The sequence below is a fragment of the Mustela lutreola genome, chromosome 6, assembly GCF_030435805.1.
Source record: "Mustela lutreola isolate mMusLut2 chromosome 6, mMusLut2.pri, whole genome shotgun sequence".
NCBI lineage: Eukaryota > Metazoa > Chordata > Mammalia > Carnivora > Mustelidae > Mustela > Mustela lutreola.
This window is the reverse complement of record NC_081295.1, coordinates 129152666-129167681: the sequence shown is the minus strand read 5'-3', so window position 1 is coordinate 129167681 and position 15016 is coordinate 129152666.

The window sequence follows — 15016 nt, the reverse complement described above, 5'->3', positions numbered from 1 at the left end:
TTTCCCAGAGGAGATGCCACAGCAAAGGGGCTTTCGATCTCTACGGGTTTCTCCCATCGTGCTGCGAACGAATACTAGGCTAAGGCAAGCTACAAAAGCAGCCCGCAGAACCGACTCTGATTTCCCAGTGACTGCTATGCTTTCGCAGAGGTTTTCAGCTTGGCGCGATCCACACTTCACTGCTCCTTCTTTTGCAAGGCTTTGGTCGTTCCCTCTGTCGCGGCAGGGAAGAAGAGCCACGGGAGAGCTGGTGCCGCTTGGGCCTTGATTTCCTCGGCTCCAAGTTCGCACCCGGGGTTCACCTCGCTAAGCCGAACTAAGCAGACACAGCCTCGACCCTGCAGCAGCGTGCGTGGCCTAGGATGGCACTCTGCTCACAATGCCATCTCTCGGCATAGGCAAGGCCCGCCCTTTCGCTCTGGCGTTCAGGTGGACAGGGGACTAGGCCAGTGCCTTCCCCATCCTTGAGGAGACGTGAGAGGATCACTGCAACACCGCCCGTGCCCTGGGATGGGGAGTAATGGGTAACTGTCCCTGTTTCCCCGGGACACTCCCTGCCTACGCCAATGCTGCCACATCCTGGAGGAAGACGGCATCTGATTGCCCATTCCTCCAGGAGGTGATTCTGCGAGTTCAGGGCCGGGAGTTTGGTGGCAAGCCCACTTCTGCCCTCTGGACAGGTGGCCAAGAAGATGCTGTCCCCTTGGGACCAGAGGCACAGGAAAGGCCTTCCTTCTCGGACTCCTTCCTCAGATTGGAGCACGCTCCCTTGCCCAATCGTCCCCTCATGTCTCCTTAGCAGCCAGGCTTCGTCTCTCTGCACAGGGAGCGGGTGACCCTTGTCTTGCCACAGGCCCGCTGTTCCTGCCAGGGCCGGCTCTCCAGCTTCACGACCGTTTCCCGACCCCAAGGCCAAGGGCTCCTTCTCTTCTCCTGGGGCAGCGTGCTGCATTTTCCCAAGACAGGCTCCTGTGGAGCCCAGTGACAGACATGTCCCTTTCCTTAAGGCTCTTTCCACAGGCGCAGGCACGGTTCTCTCTCAGGCAGAGGGGATGCCCAGGCATAGAGGATTTCGCTCCATGCGGGTTTATTACACCATGCTGTGGAGACAAGCTCTGGCAAGGAACCGGCAGCATCCCACACACCCGACTCTGATTTCCCAAAGAATGCTGTGCGTTCCTAGAGGGGATGCCCGTGCAAAGAGTCTTTCGCTTAATGCGGGTTTCTCCCGCCATGCTGATAATACTAGGCTAAGGCAAGCAGCAACAGCAGCCCACAGAACAGACTCTGATTTCCCAGCGACGGCTATGCTTTCGCAGAGGTTTTCAGCTTGGCACGAATCGCACTTCGCTGCTGCTTCCTCAGCAAGGCTTTGTTTGTTCGCTCTGTAGCGGCAGGGAAGAAGAGCTGCGGGGGAGCTGGTGCCTCTGGGACGTTGCTTTTCCGGGCTCCAAGATCGCGCCCGGGTTTCACCTTGCTAAGCCGAACAAATAGACACAGACACAACCCTGCAGCAACGTGCGTGGCCTATCATGGCACTCTATGCCTATTACCATCTCCTGGCGTAGGTAAGGCTTTGCCGTTTCTCCGGCGATCAGGCAGACTCGGGGTCTAGGCCAGTGCCTTCACCACAGGAGAGAGGAGGCGACAGGATCCCTGCACAAGGCCCGTGCACTAGGATTGGGAACTGTGGGGTACTGTCTCCACTCCTTCCGCGGCACACCCCCTGCCACCCACAACGCTGCCACATCTTGGTGGAACAGGGCTTCTGACTGCCGGTTTCTCCATGGGGTTGTTTCTGCGAGTTCCGGGTATGGCACCTGGTGGCAAGCCCAAGTCTGCCCTTGGGACAGGTGGCCAAGGAGATGCTGTCCCCTTGGGACCTGAGGCACAGGACAGGCCTGCCTTCTGCCCAGACTCCTTCCTCAGAGTGGAGCACGCACCCCTGCCCTAGTCATCCCCTCATGTCTCCTTAGCAGCCAGGCTTCCATCTCTCCTTACAGGGAGCGGGTGACACGTGTCTTGCCACCGCCCTGCTGTTCGTGCCATGGTAGGCTATCCTGCTTCCCGAGCGTTTCCGGACCCCAAGGCCAAGGGCTCCATCTCTTCCCCAGGGACGGCGTGCTGCGCCTTCCCCACACTTGCTCCTAGGGAGCGCAGTGACAGACATATGCAACCATGCTTCTCTCTCAGGCAGAGGGGATGCCCAGGCAAAGAGGATTTCGCTCCATGCGGGTTTATTACACCGTGCTGTGGAGACTAGCTCTGGAAAGCAACAGGCAGCATCCCACAGACCCGACTCTGATTTCCCAAAGAATGCTGTGCTTTCCCAGATGTTGTGCCAGTGCAAAGAGGCTTTTGCTTTATGCGGGTTTCTCCTGCCATGCTGCGAATACTAGGCTAAGGCCAGCAGCAACAGCAGCCCACAGAACAGACTCTGATTTCCCAGCGACTGCTCTGCTTTCGCAGAGGTTTTCACCTTGGCGCGAACCGCACTTCGCTGCTGTTTCCTCAGCAAGGCTTTGGCTGTTCGCTCTGTCACATCAGGATAGAAGAGCTGCGGGAGAGCTGCTGCCTCTTGGGCCTTGCTTTGCCGCACTCCATGTTGATGCCCTGGGTTCACCATGCCAGGGTGAACTAAGCAGACACAGCCACAACCCTGCAGCAGCGTGCGTTGCCTAGGATGGCACTCTATGCACACTACCATCTCCCGGTGTAGGCAACTTTGGCCTTTGGCACTGGCCCTCAGGCGGATTCGCGGACTAGGTCAGTGTCTTCCTCACAGGAGAGGAGAGGCGACAGGATCCCTGAACACTGCCCGTTACTGGAATGGGGAGCTTTCGGGGATTGTCCCCACTCTTTTCCCGGCACACACCCTGCCACCCACAATGCTGTCACATCTTGGAGGAAGATGGCACCTGACTGCGCATTTCTCGAGGGAGCTGTTTCTGCGAGTTCCGGGTATGGCGCCAGGTAGCTAGCCCAAGTCTGCCCTACGGACAGTTGCCCAAGGAGATGCTGTCCCCTTGGGACCAGAGGCACAGGACAGGCCTGCCTTCTGCCCAGACTCCTTCCTCAGAGTGGAGCACGCGTCCCTGCCCTAGTGGTCCCTTCATGTCTCCTTATTAGCCAGGCTTTGTCTCTCTGCAAAGGGAGCGGGTGACATTTGTCTTGCCACCGGCCTGCTGTTCCTGCCAGGGCAGGCTCTTCTGCTTCCCGACCGTTTCCCGACCCCAAGGCCAATGGCTCCTTCTCTTCTCTGGGGGCGGCGTGCTGTGCCTTCCCCAGACTTGTTTCTGGGGAGCGCGGTGACAGCCGTTTCCCTTTCCTGAAGGCCCTTTCAGATGTGCAAACATGCTTCTCTTAGGCAAAGGGGTGCTAGGGCAAAGAGGATTTCGCTCCATGCGGGTATCTTCCACCATTCTGCGGAGACTAGCTCAGGCATTCAGCTGCAGCATCCCACACATCCGATTCTGATTTCACAACGAATGCTGTGCTTTCCCAGAGGAGATGCCACAGCAAAGGGGCTTTCGCTCTCTACGGGTTTCTCCCATCGTGCTGCGAACGAATACTAGGCTAAGGCAAGCTACAAAAGCAGCCCGCAGAACCGACTCTGATTTCCCAGTGACTGCTATGCTTTCACAGAGGTTTTCAGCTTGGCGCGATCCACACTTCACTGCTCCTTCTTTTGCAAGGCTTTGGTCGTTCCCTCTGTCGCGGCAGGGAAGAAGAGCCACGGGAGAGCTGGTGCCGCTTGGGCCTTGATTTCCTCGGCTCCAAGTTCGCACCCGGGGTTCACCTCGCTAAACCGAACTAAGCAGACACAGCGTCGACCCTGCAGCAGCGTGCGTGGCCTAGGATGGCACTCTGCTCACAATGCCATCTCTCGGCATAGGCAAGGCCCGCCCTTTCGCTCTGGCGTTCAGGTGGACAGGGGACTAGGCCAGTGCCTTCCCCATCCTTGAGGAGACGTGAGAGGATCACTGCAACACCGCCCGTGCCCTGGGATGGGGAGTAATGGGTAACTGTCCCTGTTTCCCCGGGACACTCCCTGCCTCCGCCAATGCTGCCACATCCTGGAGGAAGACGGCATCTGATTGCCCATTCCTCCAGGAGGTGATTCTGCGAGTTCAGGGCCGGGAGTTTGGTGGCAAGCCCACTTCTGCCCTCTGGACAGGTGGCCAAGGAGATGCTGTCCCCTTGGGACCAGAGGCACAGGAAAGGCCTTCCTTCTCGGACTCCTTCCTCAGATTGGAGCACGCTCCCTTGCCCAATCGTCCCCTCATGTCTCCTTAGCAGCCAGGCTTCGTCTCTCTGCACAGGGAGCGGGTGACACTTGTCTTGCCACAGGCCCGCTGTTCCTGCCAGGGCCGGCTCTCCAGCTTCACGACCGTTTCCCGACCCCAAGGCCAAGGGCTCCTTCTCTTCTCCTGGGGCAGCGTGCTGCATATTCCCAAGACAGGCTCCTGTGGAGCCCAGTGACAGACATGTCCCTTTCCTTAAGGCTCTTTCCACAGGCGCAGGCACGGTTCTCTCTCAGGCAGAGGGGATGCCCAGGCATAGTGGATTTCGCTCCATGCGGGTTTATTACACCATGCTGTGGAGACAAGCTCTGGCAAGGAACAGGCAGCATCCCACACACCCGACTCTGATTTCCCAAAGAATGCTGTGCGTTCCTAGAGGGGATGCCCGTGCAAAGAGTCTTTCGCTTAATGCGGGTTTCTCCCGCCATGCTGATAATACTAGGCTAAGGCAAGCAGCAACAGCAGCCCACAGAACAGACTCTGATTTCCCAGCGACGGCTATGCTTTCGCAGAGGTTTTCAGCTTGGCACGAATCGCACTTCGCTGCTGCTTCCTCAGCAAGGCTTTGTTTGTTCGCTCTGTAGCGGCAGGGAAGAAGAGCTGCGGGGGAGCTGGTGCCTCTGGGACGTTGCTTTTCCGGGCTCCAAGATCGCGCCCGGGTTTCACCTTGCTAAGCCGAACAAATAGACACAGACACAACCCTGCAGCAACGTGCGTGGCCTATCATGGCACTCTATGCCTATTACCATCTCCTGGCGTAGGTAAGGCTTTGCCGTTTCTCCGGCGATCAGGCAGACTCGGGGTCTAGGCCAGTGCCTTCACCACAGGAGAGAGGAGGCGACAGGATCCCTGCACAAGGCCCGTGCACTAAGATTGGGAACTGTGGGGTACTGTCTCCACTCCTTCCGCGGCACACCCCCTGCCACCCACAACGCTGCCACATCTTGGTGGAACAGGGCTTCTGACTGCCGGTTTCTCCATGGGGTTGTTTCTGCGAGTTCCGGGTATGGCACCTGGTGGCAAGCCCAAGTCTGCCCTTGGGACAGGTGGCCAAGGAGATGCTGTCCCCTGGGACCTGAGGCACAGGACAGGCCTGCCTTCTGCCCAGACTCCTTCCTCAGAGTGGAGCACGCACCCCTGCCCTAGTCATCCCCTCATGTCTCCTTAGCAGCCAGGCTTCCATCTCTCCTTACAGGGAGCGGGTGACACGTGTCTTGCCACCGCCCTGCTGTTCGTGCCATGGTAGGCTATCCTGCTTCCCGAGCGTTTCCGGACCCCAAGGCCAAGGGCTCCTTCTCTTCCCCAGGGACGGCGTGCTGCGCCTTCCCCACACTTGCTCCTAGGGAGCGCAGTGACAGACATATGCAACCATGCTTCTCTCTCAGGCAGAGGGGATGCCCAGGCAAAGAGGATTTCGCTCCATGCGGGTTTATTACACCGTGCTGTGGAGACTAGCTCTGGAAAGCAACAGGCAGCATCCCACAGACCCGACTCTGATTTCCCAAAGAATGCTGTGCTTTCCCAGATGTTGTGCCAGTGCAAAGAGGCTTTTGCTTTATGCGGGTTTCTCCTGCCATGCTGCGAATACTAGGCTAAGGCCAGCAGCAACAGCAGCCCACAGAACAGACTCTGATTTCCCAGCGACTGCTCTGCTTTCGCAGAGGTTTTCACCTTGGCGCGAACCGCACTTCGCTGCTGTTTCCTCAGCAAGGCTTTGGCTGTTCGCTCTGTCACATCAGGATAGAAGAGCTGCGGGAGAGCTGCTGCCTCTTGGGCCTTGCTTTCCCGGACTCCATGTTGATGCCCTGGGTTCACCATGCCAGGGTGAACTAAGCAGACACAGCCACAACCCTGCAGCAGCGTGCGTTGCCTAGGATGGCACTCTATGCACACTACCATCTCCCGGTGTAGGCAACTTTGGCCTTTGGCACTGGCCCTCAGGCGGATTCGCGGACTAGGTCAGTGTCTTCCTCACAGGAGAGGAGAGGCGACAGGATCCCTGAACACTGCCCGTTACTGGAATGGGGAGCTTTCGGGGATGGTCCCCACTCTTTTCCCGGCACACACCCTGCCACCCACAATGCTGTCACATCTTGGAGGAAGATGGCACCTGACTGCGCATTTCTCGAGGGAGCTGTTTCTGCGAGTTCCGGGTATGGCGCCAGGTAGCTAGCCCAAGTCTGCCCTACGGACAGTTGCCCAAGGAGATGCTGTCCCCTTGGGACCAGAGGCACAGGACAGGCCTGCCTTCTGCCCAGACTCCTTCCTCAGAGTGGAGCACGCGTCCCTGCCCTAGTCGTCCCTTCATGTCTCCTTATTAGCCAGGCTTTGTCTCTCTGCAAAGGGAGCGGGTGACATTTGTCTTGCCACCGGCCTGCTGTTCCTGCCAGGGCAGGCTCTTCTGCTTCCCGACCGTTTCCCGACCCCAAGGCCAATGGCTCCTTCTCTTCTCTGGGGGCGGCGTGCTGTGCCTTCCCCAGACTTGTTTCTGGGGAGCGCGGTGACAGCCGTTTCCCTTTCCTGAAGGCCCTTTCAGATGTGCAAACATGCTTCTCTTAGGCAAAGGGGTGCTAGGGCAAAGAGGATTTCGCTCCATGCGGGTATCTTCCACCATTCTGCGGGGACTAGCTCAGGCATTCCGCTGCAGCATCCCACACATCCGATTCTGATTTCACAACGAATGCTGTGCTTTCCCAGAGGAGATGCCACAGCAAAGGGGCTTTCGCTCTCTACGGGTTTCTTCCATCGTGCTGCGAATACTAGGCTAAGGCAAGCTACAAAAGCAGCCCGCAGAACCGACTCTGATTTCCCAGTGACTGCTATGCTTTCGCAGAGGTTTTCAGCTTGGCGCGATCCACACTTCACTGCTCCTTCTTTTGCAAGGCTTTGGTCGTTCCCTCTGTCGCGGCAGGGAAGAAGAGCCACGGGAGAGCTGGTGCCGCTTGGGCCTTGATTTCCTCGGCTCCAAGTTCGCACCCGGGGTTCACCTCGCTAAGCCGAACTAAGCAGACACAGCCTCGACCCTGCAGCAGCGTGCGTGGCCTAGGATGGCACTCTGCTCACAATGCCATCTCTCGCCATAGGCAAGGCCTGCCCTTTCGCTCTGGCGTTCAGGTGGACAGGGGACTAGGCCAGTGCCTTCCCCATCCTTGAGGAGACGTGAGAGGATCACTGCAACACCGCCCGTGCCCTGGGATGGGGAGTAATGGGTAACTGTCCCTGTTTCCCCGGGACACTCCCTGCCTCCGCCAATGCTGCCACATCCTGGAGGAAGACGGCATCTGATTGCCCATTCCTCCAGGAGGTGATTCTGCGAGTTCAGGGCCGGGAGTTTGGTGGCAAGCCCACTTCTGCCCTCTGGACAGGTGGCCAAGGAGATGCTGTCCCCTTGGGACCAGAGGCACAGGAAAGGCCTTCCTTCTCGGACTCCTTCCTCAGATTGGAGCACGCTCCCTTGCCCAATCGTCCCCTCATGTCTCCTTAGCAGCCAGGCTTCGTCTCTCTGCACAGGGAGCGGGTGACACTTGTCTTGCCACAGGCCCGCTGTTCCTGCCAGGGCCGGCTCTCCAGCTTCACGACCTTTTCACGACCCCAAGGCCAAGGGCTCCTTCTCTTCTCCTGGGGCAGCGTGCTGCATTTTCCCAAGACAGGCTCCTGTGGAGCCCAGTGACAGACATGTCCCTTTCCTTAAGGCTCTTTCCACAGGCGCAGGCACGGTTCTCTCTCAGGCAGAGGGGATGCCCAGGCATAGAGGATTTCGCTCCATGCGGGTTTATTACACCATGCTGTGGAGACAAGCTCTGGCAAGGAACAGGCAGCATCCCACACACCCGACTCTGATTTCCCAAAGAATGCTGTGCGTTCCTAGAGGGGATGCCCGTGCAAAGAGTCTTTCGCTTAATGCGGGTTTCTCCCGCCATGCTGATAATACTAGGCTAAGGCAAGCAGCAACAGCAGCCCACAGAACAGACTCTGATTTCCCAGCGACGGCTATGCTTTCGCAGAGGTTTTCAGCTTGGCACGAATCGCACTTCGCTGCTGCTTCCTCAGCAAGGCTTTGTTTGTTCGCTCTGTAGCGGCAGGGAAGAAGAGCTGCGGGGCAGCTGGTGCCTCTGGGACGTTGCTTTTCCGGGCTCCAAGATCGCGCCCGGGTTTCACCTTGCTAAGCCGAACAAATAGACACAGACACAACCCTGCAGCAACGTGCGTGGCCTATCATGGCACTCTATGCCTATTACCATCTCCTGGCGTAGGTAAGGCTTTGCCGTTTCTCCGGCGATCTGGCAGACTCGGGGTCTAGGCCAGTGCCTTCACCACAGGAGAGAGGAGGCGACAGGATCCCTGCACAAGGCCCGTGCACTAGGATTGGGAACTGTGGGGTACTGTCTCCACTCCTTCCGCGGCACACCCCCTGCCACCCACAACGCTGCCACATCTTGGTGGAACAGGGCTTCTGACTGCCGGTTTCTCCATGGGGTTGTTTCTGCGAGTTCCGGGTATGGCACCTGGTGGCAAGCCCAAGTCTGCCCTTGGGACAGGTGGCCAAGGAGATGCTGTCCCCTTGGGACCTGAGGCACAGAACAGGCCTGCCTTCTGCCCAGACTCCTTCCTCAGAGTGGAGCACGCACCCCTGCCCTAGTCATCCCCTCATGTCTCCTTAGCAGCCAGGCTTCCATCTCTCCTTACAGGGAGCGGGTGACACGTGTCTTGCCACCGCCCTGCTGTTCGTGCCATGGTAGGCTATCCTGCTTCCCGAGCGTTTCCGGACCCCAAGGCCAAGGGCTCCTTCTCTTCCCCAGGGACGGCGTGCTGCGCCTTCCCCACACTTGCTCCTAGGGAGCGCAGTGACAGACATATGCAACCATGCTTCTCTCTCAGGCAGAGGGGATGCCCAGGCAAAGAGGATTTCGCTCCATGCGGGTTTATTACACCGTGCTGTGGAGACTAGCTCTGGAAAGCAACAGGCAGCATCCCACAGACCCGACTCTGATTTCCCAAAGAATGCTGTGCTTTCCCAGATGTTGTGCCAGTGCAAAGAGGCTTTTGCTTTATGCGGGTTTCTCCTGCCATGCTGCGAATACTAGGCTAAGGCCAGCAGCAACAGCAGCCCACAGAACAGACTCTGATTTCCCAGCGACTGCTCTGCTTTCGCAGAGGTTTTCACCTTGGCGCGAACCGCACTTCGCTGCTGTTTCCTCAGCAAGGCTTTGGCTGTTCGCTCTGTCACATCAGGATAGAAGAGCTGCGGGAGAGCTGCTGCCTCTTGGGCCTTGCTTTCCCGGACTCCATGTTGATGCCCTGGGTTCACCATGCCAGGGTGAACTAAGCAGACACAGCCACAACCCTGCAGCAGCGTGCGTTGCCTAGGATGGCACTCTATGCACACTACCATCTCCCGGTGTAGGCAACTTTGGCCTTTGGCACTGGCCCTCAGGCGGATTCGCGGACTAGGTCAGTGTCTTCCTCACAGGAGAGGAGAGGCGACAGGATCCCTGAACACTGCCCGTTACTGGAATGGGGAGCTTTCGGGGATTGTCCCCACTCTTTTCCCGGCACACACCCTGCCACCCACAATGCTGTCACATCTTGGAGGAAGATGGCACCTGACTGCGCATTTCTCGAGGGAGCTGTTTCTGCGAGTTCCGGGTATGGCGCCAGGTAGCTAGCCCAAGTCTGCCCTACGGACAGTTGCCCAAGGAGATGCTGTCCCCTTGGGACCAGAGGCACAGGACAGGCCTGCCTTCTGCCCAGACTCCTTCCTCAGAGTGGAGCACGCGTCCCTGCCCTAGTCGTCCCTTCATGTCTCCTTATTAGGCAGGCTTTGTCTCTCTGCAAAGGGAGCGGGTGACATTTGTCTTGCCACCGGCCTGCTGTTCCTGCCAGGGCAGGCTCTTCTGCTTCCCGACCGTTTCCCGATCCCAAGGCCAAAAGCTCCTTCTCTTCTCTGGGGGCGGCGTGCTGTGCCTTCCCCAGACTTGTTTCTGGGGAGCGCGGTGACAGCCGTTTCCCTTTCCTGAAGGCCCTTTCAGATGTGCAAACATGCTTCTCTTAGGCAAAGGGGTGCTAGGGCAAAGAGGATTTCGCTCCATGCGGGTATCTTCCACCATTCTGCGGGGACTAGCTCAGGCATTCAGCTGCAGCATCCCACACATCCGATTCTGATTTCACAACGAATGCTGTGCTTTCCCAGAGGAGATGCCACAGCAAAGGGGCTTTCGCTCTCTACGGGTTTCTCCCATCGTGCTGCGAACGAATACTAGGCTAAGGCAAGCTACAAAAGCAGCCCGCAGAACCGACTCTGATTTCCCAGTGACTGCTATGCTTTCGCAGAGGTTTTCAGCTTGGCGCGATCCACACTTCACTGCTCCTTCTTTTTCAAGGCTTTGGTCGTTCCCTCTGTCGCGGCAGGGAAGAAGAGCCACGGGAGAGCTGGTGCCGCTTGGGCCTTGATTTCCTCGGCTCCAAGTTCGCACCCGGGGTTCACCTCGCTAAGCCGAACTAAGCAGACACAGCCTCGACCCTGTAGCAGCGTGCGTGGCCTAGGATGGCACTCTGCTCACAATGCCATCTCTCGGCATAGGCAAGGCCTGCCCTTTCGCTCTGGCGTTCAGGTGGACAGGGGACTAGGCCAGTGCCTTCCCCATCCTTGAGGAGACGTGAGAGGATCACTGCAACACCGCCCGTGCCCTGGGATGGGGAGTAATGGGTAACTGTCCCTGTTTCCCCGGGACACTCCCTGCCTCCGCCAATGCTGCCACATCCTGGAGGAAGACGGCATCTGATTGCCCATTCCTCCAGGAGGTGATTCTGCGAGTTCAGGGCCGGGAGTTTGGTGGCAAGCCCACTTCTGCCCTCTGGACAGGTGGCCAAGGAGATGCTGTCCCCTTGGGACCAGAGGCACAGGAAAGGCCTTCCTTCTCGGACTCCTTCCCCAGATTGGAGCACGCTCCCTTGCCCAATCGTCCCCTCATGTCTCCTTAGCAGCCAGGCTTCGTCTCTCTGCACAGGGAGCGTGTGACACTTGTCTTGCCACAGGCCCGCTGTTCCTGCCAGGGCCGGCTCTCCAGCTTCACGACCGTTTCCCGACCCAAAGGCCAAGGGCTCCTTCTCTTCTCCTGGGGCAGCGTGCTGCATTTTCCCAAGACAGGCTCCTGTGGAGCCCAGTGACAGACATGTCCCTTTCCTTAAGGCTCTTTCCACAGGCGCAGGCGCGGTTCTCTCTCAGGCAGAGGGGAAGCCCAGGCATAGAGGATTTCGCTCCATGCGGGTTTATTACACCATGCTGTGGAGACAAGCTCTGGCAAGGAACCGGCAGCATCCCACACACCCGACTCTGATTTCCCAAAGAATGCTGTGCGTTCCTAGAGGGGATGCCCGTGCAAAGAGTCTTCCGCTTAATGCGGGTTTCTCCCGCCATGCTGATAATACTAGGCTAAGGCAAGCAGCAACAGCAGCCCACAGAACAGACTCTGATTTCCCAGCGACGGCTATGCTTTCGCAGAGGTTTTCAGCTTGGCACGAATCGCACTTCGCTGCTGCTTCCTCAGCAAGGCTTTGTTTGTTCGCTCTGTAGCGGCAGGGAAGAAGAGCTGCGGGGGAGCTGGTGCCTCTGGGACGTTGCTTTTCAGGGCTCCAAGATCGCGCCCGGGTTTCACCTTGCTAAGCCGAACAAATAGACACAGACACAACCCTGCAGCAACGTGCGTGGCCTATCATGGCACTCTATGCCTATTACCATCTCCTGGCGTAGGTAAGGCTTTGCCGTTTCTCCGGCGATCAGGCAGACTCGGGGTCTAGGCCAGTGCCTTCACCACAGGAGAGAGGAGGCGACAGGATCCCTGCACAAGGCCCGTGCACTAGGATTGGGAACTGTGGGGTACTGTCTCCACTCCTTCCGCGGCACACCCCCTGCCACCCACAACGCTGCCACATCTTGGTGGAACAGGGCTTCTGACTGCCGGTTTCTCCATGGGGTTGTTTCTGCGAGTTCCGGGTATGGCACCTGGTGGCAAGCCCAAGTCTGCCCTTGGGACAGGTGGCCAAGGAGATGCTGTCCCCTTGGGACCTGAGGCACAGGACAGGCCTGCCTTCTGCCCAGACTCCTTCCTCAGAGTGGAGCACGCACCCCTGCCCTAGTCATCCCCTCATGTCTCCTTAGCAGCCAGGCTTCCATCTCTCCTTACAGGGAGCGGGTGACACGTGTCTTGCCACCGCCCTGCTGTTCGTGCCATGGTAGGCTATCCTGCTTCCCGAGCGTTTCCGGACCCCAAGGCCAAGGGCTCCTTCTCTTCCCCAGGGACGGCGTGCTGCGCCTTCCCCACACTTGCTCCTAGGGAGCGCAGTGACAGACATATGCAACCATGCTTCTCTCTCAGGCAGAGGGGATGCCCAGGCAAAGAGGATTTCGCTCCATGCGGGTTTATTACACCGTGCTGTGGAGACTAGCTCTGGAAAGCAACAGGCAGCATCCCACAGACCCGACTCTGATTTCCCAAAGAATGCTGTGCTTTCCCAGATGTTGTGCCAGTGCAAAGAGGCTTTTGCTTTATGCGGGTTTCTCCTGCCATACTGCGAATACTAGGCTAAGGCCAGCAGCAACAGCAGCCCACAGAACAGCCTCTGATTTCCCAGCGACTGCTCTGCTTTCGCAGAGGTTTTCACCTTGGCGCGAACCGCACTTCGCTGCTGTTTCCTCAGCAAGGCTTTGGCTGTTCGCTCTGTCACATCAGGATAGAAGAGCTGCGGGAGAGCTGCTGCCTCTTGGGCCTTGCTTTCCCGGACTCCATGTTGATGCCCTGGGTTCACCATGCCAGGGTGAACTAAGCAGACACAGCCACAACCCTGCAGCAGCGTGCGTTGCCTAGGATGGCACTCTATGCACACTACCATCTCCCGGTGTAGGCAACTTTGGCCTTTGGCACTGGCCCTCAGGCGGATTCGCGCACTAGGTCAGTGTCTTCCTCACAGGAGAGGAGAGGCGACAGGATCCCTGAACACTGCCCGTTACTGGAATGGGGAGCTTTCGGGGATTGTCCCCACTCTTTTCCCGGCACACACCCTGCCACCCACAATGCTGTCACATCTTGGAGGAAGATGGCACCTGACTGCGCATTTCTCGAGGGAGCTGTTTCTGCGAGTTCCGTGTATGGCGCCAGGTAGCTAGCCCAAGTCTGCCCTACGGACAGTTGCCCAAGGAGATGCTGTCCCCTTGGGACCAGAGGCACAGGACAGGCCTGCCTTCTGCCCAGACTCCTTCCTCAGAGTGGAGCACGCGTCCCTGCCCTAGTCGTCCCTTCATGTCTCCTTATTAGGCAGGCTTTGTCTCTCTGCAAAGGGAGCGGGTGACATTTGTCTTGCCACCGGCCTGCTGTTCCTGCCAGGGCAGGCTCTTCTGCTTCCCGACCGTTTCCCGACCCCAAGGCCAATGGCTCCTTCTCTTCTCTGGGGGCGGCGTGCTGTGCCTTCCCCAGACTTGTTTCTGGGGAGCGCGGTGACAGCCGTTTCCCTTTCCTGAAGGCCCTTTCAGATGTGCAAACATGCTTCTCTTAGGCAAAGGGGTGCTAGGGCAAAGAGGATTTCGCTCCATGCGGGTGTCTTCCACCATTCTGCGGGGACTAGCTCAGGCATTCAGCTGCAGCATCCCACACATCCGATTCTGATTTCACAACGAATGCTGTGCTTTCCCAGAGGAGATGCCACAGCAAAGGGGCTTTCGCTCTCTACGGGTTTCTCCCATCGTGCTGCGAACGAATACTAGGCTAAGGCAAGCTACAAAAGCAGCCCGCAGAACCGACTCTGATTTCCCAGTGACTGCTATGCTTTCGCAGAGGTTTTCAGCTTGGCGCGATCCACACTTCACTGCTCCTTCTTTTGCAAGGCTTTGGTCGTTCCCTCTGTCGCGGCAGGGAAGAAGAGCCACGGGAGAGCTGGTGCCGCTTGGGCCTTGATTTCCTCGGCTCCAAGTTCGCACCCGGGGTTCACCTCGCTAAGCCGAACTAAGCAGACACAGCCTCGACCCTGCAGCAGCGTGCGTGGCCTAGGATGGCACTCTGCTCACAATGCCATCTCTCGGCATAGGCAAGGCCTGCCCTTTCGCTCTGGCGTTCAGGTGGACAGGGGACTAGGCCAGTGCCTTCCCCATCCTTGAGGAGACGTGAGAGGATCACTGCAACACCGCCCGTGCCCTGGGATGGGGAGTAATGGGTAACTGTCCCTGTTTCCCCGGGACACTCCCTGCCTCCGCCAATGCTGCCACATCCTGGAGGAAGACGGCATCTGATTGCCCATTCCTCCAGGAGGTGATTCTGCGAGTTCAGGGCCGGGAGTTTGGTGGCAAGCCCACTTCTGCCCTCTGGACAGGTGGCCAAGGAGATGCTGTCCCCTTGGGACCAGAGGCACAGGAAAGGCCTTCCTTCTCGGACTCCTTCCTCAGATTGGAGCACGCTCCCTTGCCCAATCGTCACCTCATGTCTCCTTAGCAGCCAGGCTTCGTCTCTCTGCACAGGGATCGGGTGACACTTGTCTTGCCACAGGCCCGCTGTTCCTGCCAGGGCCGGCTCTCCAGCTTCACGACCGTTTCCCGACCGAAAGGCCAAGGGCTCCTTCTCTTCTCCTGGGGCAGCGTGCTGCATTTTCCCAAGACAGGCTCCTGTGGAGCCCAGTGACAGACATGTCCCTTTCCTTAAGGCTCTTTCCACAGGCGCAGGCGCGGT